Genomic DNA, 7,389 nt, shown 5'->3' on the forward strand with positions numbered 1-7,389 from the left:
AGGTTTTCGGCGTAATACACGGGCAGCTTCAATCCGGGGTACTCAGGCTCACTAGCCGAGCCGAGCGCTCGAGCCACTGGGCCAGCGAGTCGGAATCAGGGAATTGTCACGTTTTGCATTGCAACGACCAGCGACTGATAGCCCAACCCTAGTTGTCACTGGATCTTTAGCTGCTGCTATAGAAGTTCGTGTCCGGCGCATGTGCGAGGATGTTTTCGAGCAATAAATTAGGATCTGATAGCGCAAACAAACACATCTCTGAATGTTGCGACAAAAATTAGGAGGGCGCTTCAGCTTCCCCTTAAGAGCTGACTCGACAGCGTGCGTTCTGCTTGCCTCGTGGGCTTTTTGAAGCGAAATTTTCACTACGATAGGTAAAGCCACGGTCGCCGTGCTTGCCGATTTCACCTTCATTTCACCTTTAGACAAAGCAAAGGAAAGGTGAATAAGTTGCCCGCCAGGGACAGTGGACACCTTAGTCGCGATTTAAGCTACGAAACCGATGAAGAGCGGGAGCTTCCAAAGCCCAGGAAAGGCGCATAACTGTCCCTCTGACACAGTAGCCACCTGAATTGTACTTTGAGCTACGTGGGGTAGTGAGAGAGAGATGTGGCCCGCTTGCGTTGGCACTGACAATGGTCTGGCAGACACGCGGCACTGCAGGAATAGGCCGCAGCAATCATTGGGTGAGCACACTCTCGCGATCAACCATTCTCTGCCTCCTGTCTGCCAGGGTGGGAGTTTGGACACGAGCGTCGGTGACGGGCGCGGTCGCATGCCGCGTCGGCTCCGTGATAGATCGCAATCAATTGCGATACATCAAATTTCCCCCCTGTAAGCCTGGTACCATCGTCTCCAGGAACCTCAGCGACACCCGTCTACACCACGTTTGTAAAGGTGGGGCCAATTTTTGACCACTTTTCGGGCATTTCAAGTCTTCGTCACGCCGCGGTGGTGCTAAGCCTAACGGCGCCGGGGCCTGCGATGGCCCCGGTCGGGGATCCCTCGGCTCCGGCGGCTCCAAATCTACTCACCGGGTACGACCCGCAGTCCTTGCGGATCGTAACGATGGATACCAACCAATCCGAGGGTACTACTCAAGGCGAGGATCCTCTACCAACCGAGGACGATTACCTTGAAGATATGGTCCGCGTCTGGCGCGGAAAGAAGAACGCGGCGGCGGCATCGAGGGACGCTGGTGCTGGTGCCACCCAGCAACAGGCGCCGGCTAGCTCTACGCATACGCAGGGTGGGAGTGCGCTGAACGCAGCCTCGAAGCGCTCCAAGCAACCCCGGTGGCGGCCGCAGTACACGCCGCGTATCGAAAAAGACGACATCGTCGTGGTGCTGAAACCGCGAAACACGGTCGACCTAAGAGCAACTTTTGGTCCTGGACAAGCTGGCGCTGCAATCCGCAGCATCCTCGGGGACGACGCAAATGCAGGACTTGCGGTGTGGCCTGTTTGGGACCAAAACGTGCTAGTATGTGCGTTGAAATCGGTCGATGCCGCGGAGAAGCTACTCCGGGATATTGGGATTTTCGACCGTGGCGGCGGACCAACGCGTTGGATCCCGACAATATTGGATTTGACAGGACCAGCAAGTCAGCCGGCACGCAGGGAGACCACTCCCGACCCGGTGGGCCGATTTGTTGACTTTTTTTTTTAGCGTTTTTCCTCCCATCCACCATAGCGCCGCGACGCAGCTTCACGGCTGAACGCCGGCGTTCGGCGGCGGGGAGGCCGCTCCAAGCCAACATGGCAAGCGCAAACCAGCAACGCGGCTACGACCCGGAAGGCATGGCATGGTCAACTGTGCCGCAGACCAGTCGGGACCAAGCCTGCAACGCTAATGTGATCCGGGCTTTTGAAAAAAAGAGCCCAGAAACTCCAAGCCTGCGCGCAAGGGAAGGCCACGTCAGCCCACGGAGGCCACCATGCGCAACCCGACAAGGCATCCGATGAGCGCGCAGCCGGAGGCCCAATGCAAGTCAAAGCTGCATGGAAACCCAAGTTTCTCTGCAGATTTAGACCAGACGATGTGGTGCTAATCATCAAGCCATTAACAGCGACAAGCTTGAAGAACTTACAACACGGTGAGCTAGGCCTAGCCCTACGACAGCGAGTCGGTGAGGCCGAAGCGGACAACTTTTACTTCACAATATCCCCGGACCAAAACCTGATCATCGTGGGCACGTCGAGCATCCACGCGGCAGACAAACTGGTCGGGGACTTTGCGATACAACTCCAAGAAGGAGCAGACCTCCGTTTGCACGGGCACGTAAAACAGAGCGAAGACAACGTGGTTCACGGAGTCATCACAGTGGCCAATCTGGAAACCACCGAGTCCCTGCGAGGGAAGGTGAAAAGCTTTCACGGAGAGAGCACCATCCTGGAGATCCGAAAGTTCGGAACTTCGAACAAAGCCAGAATAACCTTCGAAGGCAAGTACAAGCCCAGAGCTGTACTGTACAACGCGCAAGTGATACCGGTAGCAACGTACCGCCGCACCATACCAGCGTGTAACCTGTGCGGCACGGTGGGACATAGGCCAGATACCTGCCCGACACCGAGACAAGAAAACTGCGGACTCTGCGGAACGCAAGCCCCGTTTGTGGAGGGGGTGCGGTCCCCTCACGTGTGCAAACCAAAATGTGCGGTGTGTGGCGGCGAACACGCCACGAACTCAAGAGACTGCACGGCGAAATTCCGCACGAACGCGCAGCAACAACCCAGCAATCAGGAGAAAAAGCGGAAAAAGAGGAAAAAAAAACAAGAAGAAAAAGGGAGGAAGCGGGAATCTCCCGCCCCCTCCACCTAACAGGGAGTCGACTTCTGATCAACCCAAGCAAAAGAGGACCTGGGCCAGCATAGTCCAGAACGGGAAGCAGCAGGTGAGTGGGACCGCCTCTCCTCCTCCTCCTCCTCCCAAACCTTCCTCTCCACCCACACCCAACCCAGTAGAAACCGAGTTGCGAAACCAGATAGCAGCCCTAAAAGCGCAGATCGAGGTGCTAACGAGCAAACTAGAAAGTGCGCTGGCTAAACCCCAGCCACCTCAGCAAGAGGAGGCGATGGAAAGCGACGCGGAACCTAGTCTTGAAAATAAACTAGAAGCTATTATGAGAAGGGTGCAGGAATCCATTCCCACCATAGTCTCACAACAGATAGCGAAAGCGATGACGGTCCGCAAATACGCTAACACGAGGAGACTCCAGAATCCCCGAGCCTACAGGATGCGTAGGGTGCTGAGCGAGGACGAGGAGGAAGACCACCAGGAGCAATTTCCCCTCCAGAATAACAACAATCTCCAGATACAACATGGCGAGACAAACTAAAGAGTGTCCCATAACATTAACCCAGTGGAATAGTCGAGGCTTGAAATCGAGGACTAAGAGAGCGGATCTTAGGATGCACCTGTCTACGTACGAGCATACTCCGGCAGTAGTGGCCGTACAGGAACCTGGCGGGAACGTGAGCCTCACAAACTACAAAACGTTCCAACTCGACCCCCTAACGTGCATCTTTGTGCACAAAAATTTCACTGCAAAATTGGTAGATCTGGAATTACAAACCAGCTTTTCGCACGTGATGGTGACTCTTCTGCCACTGAAGAAGGAGGATTCACCGCTACACATCCTGAACGTGTACTGCCCACCTAAAGCAAAAAACGTAACCTTCTCCACACTCCTGAGCAGAGCTATCAGGGAAGCGGGACGAGACCCGCTACTAGAAATGGGAGATTTCAACGCGCAGAGTCCCTCATGGGGCTATCATCGAGAAGACATACGAGGACGGAAGCTAGCGGAGGCGGCGTCCGCGTTAGGTCTAACCCTACACACTGACCCGGCGTGCCCCACGCGGATAGGGAACTCGGTGCAGAGGGACACGTGTCCCGACTTAACCTTCACGAAAAACGCGAGGCGAGTGGAGTGGACGAATACGGAGGAAACTCTCGGTAGTGACCACTGCCTGATCACCATAACGATCCGTACGAAACCCCTTACCAGGCCTACGGGGCACACTATGCTGCCGGACTGGACGAAATTTCGAAAGGAATACGAGGTAAGCTCCATCCAGGAGCAGGGATATCAAGCCTGGACAAAACAGCTGCTGATCAACCTGCGTTCGACGGAGACGCAGGTAAAGCTCTCAGAGGCGGTGACGGACGTGGACACCCACCTCCTCCACCTATGGGCAGCCAGACGCAGCATGGTCAAAAGATGGCGTAGACAGAAGCATAACCGAAAGCTAAGAGCTCGGATCGCTGCAATCACTAAAGAAGCGGCGGAGTACGCGGCGCAACTCGCGGACGCGAACTGGGTAGATAGGTGCAACGCGGCCGCTAGGCAGATGTCTAGCAAAAACACGTGGCGCCTCTTCCGGGCGCTCATAGATCCAAACCAGACGCGCACCGAGACGCAGAAGCACCTGCAGAGAGCGGTACATGCATTTCAAGGAAATACGGCCCAGCTCGCACTGAAGCTTCGGGACCAGTACCTGAGCACGACCCAAGATCCAAGGGGAGAAGCTTACATATACAGTGGAGCCCAAAATGCCGAGCTGGACAAACCTTTCAAAATATACGAACTCAAGGCCGCTCTATCGAGGATGAAACGCGGGACCGCGCCAGGAAGGGACGGGATCTCGGTAAAACTCCTAGCCAATCTGCCGGACCGGGCATACGAATCCCTCCTAGAACACTTTAATTCGGTTTGGATGGGCGCAGCTCCACTTCCCACGGAGTGGAAGACGGCGCTGATAACTTTCATCCCCAAGGCGGGCAAGGCCATAGATACGGATAACCTCAGACCTATTTCTCTCACCTCGTGCGTGGGCAAACTGATGGAAGCTATGGTCAGAGATAGACTATCTGAGTACCTAGAAAACAAGCGAGTCTTCGCCGACTCGATGTACGGCTTCAGACCAAATAAATCGGCTCAGGACATCCTGCTGCAGCTCAGCAGGGAGGTACTAAACCCGATCGAACATCCGAACGGGGATAAGATAGTGCTGGCCCTAGATCTGAAGGGAGCCTTCGATAATGTGACACACGAGGCGATCCTCACACACCTATCAGAGACGGGATGCGGCAAGAACGCTTTCGAGTACATAAAACGCTTCCTCACGGACAGACAGGCCTACGTGAGGATCCAGAACGCGGAACACGGCCCCTTTCTATTAGGCACGAGAGGGACGCCACAGGGAGCGGTGCTATCCCCCCTGCTTTTCAACTTGGCAATGAAGAACCTGCCGGTCCACCTGGAGAAAGTCCCGGGTGTGCAGCACGCGCTGTACGCAGACGACATCTCCATTTCGACCACGCAGGGCTCTCTCGGAGAAATGGAGGCCAGCCTGCAGGAGGCGGCCACCGCGGTGAACGAGTACGCGAAAAGATGTGGCCTTCATTGCTCCCCTCAAAAATCCGAATTCGTGCACATTCGCCCCAACAAAAAATGCACAAACAAGATAGAATTCAGACTTGGATCGGAACCGATACCCGAAAGAAGAGAAATTAGAGTCCTAGGTCTTTTCATCCACCGGAGATCAGGTGGGCCGAATGGTCCGCAGAGTCTCGAACAAGAAAGGGGGATTGCGAAGCAAAGACGCCTTGCGGCTGGCCAATGCCTTTGTAACAAGCAGAATCCTGTACTCGACCCCCTATCTCCGCCTCAACAAACACGACCAGAACATCATCGAGGTGATAATACGCAAAATGGCGAAGAAGGCCCTCGACCTCCCGATAACCACATCTAACCTGAGACTCCAAGGTCTGGGTATGACGAACTCCTTCGATGAACTTAGAGAAGCCCACCTCACAGGTCAATACACGCGATTATCGCAGACGCCGTCGGGACGCCGCCTTTTAGCCCGTCTGCACATAGAACACACGACTCTAACCGAGGAGAGAGTAAGACTCCCTCAGGAGTGGCGTTACGCCCTGCACGTAAGACCACTCCCAATTAAGATGTCCAGGGACGACCACGAGGGTAGACGCAGGGCCAGGGCAGAGGCCTTAGCTCACCACTACGGAAGGAAACCCGGGGTATACTACGTGGACGCATCCGGCCCGCACCAAGGCGGGTGGTACACGGCGGCGGTGATCCACGAGTCCAAAACGGTGAACGGGCTCACCTTCAAAGCCCGAAACGTAACTCAAGCAGAGGAAGTCGCCATCGCATTAGCGGCAACACACTCCGATTCCAAGACAATCATAACCGACTCGCGAGGGGCGTGTCGGAACGTCCAACAGGGCTGGGTCCCGTACCTGGCCTACCGGCTACTGCAAAACAGCTCGTACGTAGGAGGTCCATCCCACCGCTTCATAGTCTGGGCTCCGGCCCACTCGGGGCTAGGAGGAAACGAGGCAGCAGATGCAGCCGCCCGCGCGCTCTCTAACCGGGCAACCTCGTCCCCCGCCTCCTCTGAAGCAGTAGCGGAAGCCACGCCGACCTACACTTACAGGGAAATAACGCAGTTATACCAAGACAGACATAAACTGTACCCCCACCCGTGTAAAGGATTAACGAGAGCGGAAGAACGCCTGTTCCTCCGCCTTGTCACGAACACCATGATGTGCCCGGCCTCGCTAAAGCACTTTGACCCTGCCTTCTCCGGGGAGTGCCCGCACTGTGGGGAGAGGTCCTCGGACCTCTACCACATGGTGTGGGCGTGCCCCTCCAACCCTGCTTTTACTCCAAACCCAAACCCCACCCGAGAGGACTGGGAGGCGACCCTACTCGCCTGTTGCGACCTGAAAGCCCAAAAGGCGATGGTCGAACGAGCTATGGCGGCAGCGGAAGCCACTGGGGTCCCGTACTAGTGACTCCACCTAGTGTTTGTGAGGGGAAGGGCACTAAGCCTGACTCCAGAGCAACCTCCATGTAACTCCCTCTTTTCAGAGGAAATAAACGTTTTTACCACCACCACCACCGGGATATTGTGCTCCGGGTTGGGGAACGCGAGCTACCTTTCCGGGGACACCCCAAACTCTCCGGTGCGTTCTGTCGCGGCGTCGTGAGTGTTTCGCCTGACGAAACATCTGAAAGCGTTAAAAGAAACCTCTGTGCGGAACCAAATGTGGTGTCTGTGCGCAAGCTGGAGGGAACCCCTGTTGCGGTGATCACCTTCGCGGGGACTAAGGTGACACGGACGGTGTTGTACAGCTACGAACGGCTCCCTGTTCGCCTGTACAAGAAAACAGTGCCTGCATGCCACCGCTGTGGCACAGTGGGCCATCGGGCCGATGCGTGCCCGCGACCGCAGCCGGGGCGCTGCAAACGCTGCGCAGTCCAGGTTCCCGATGCCACTCCTGACGGCCCGGCGGAACATGACTGTGTTCCGAGCTGCCTCATCTGCGGAGGCGGCCACCCTACCGGAGCTCCTGGCT

The sequence above is a fragment of the Amblyomma mixtum genome, chromosome 2, assembly GCF_055824585.1.
Source record: "Amblyomma mixtum isolate Tamu chromosome 2, ASM5582458v1, whole genome shotgun sequence".
NCBI lineage: Eukaryota > Metazoa > Arthropoda > Arachnida > Ixodida > Ixodidae > Amblyomma > Amblyomma mixtum.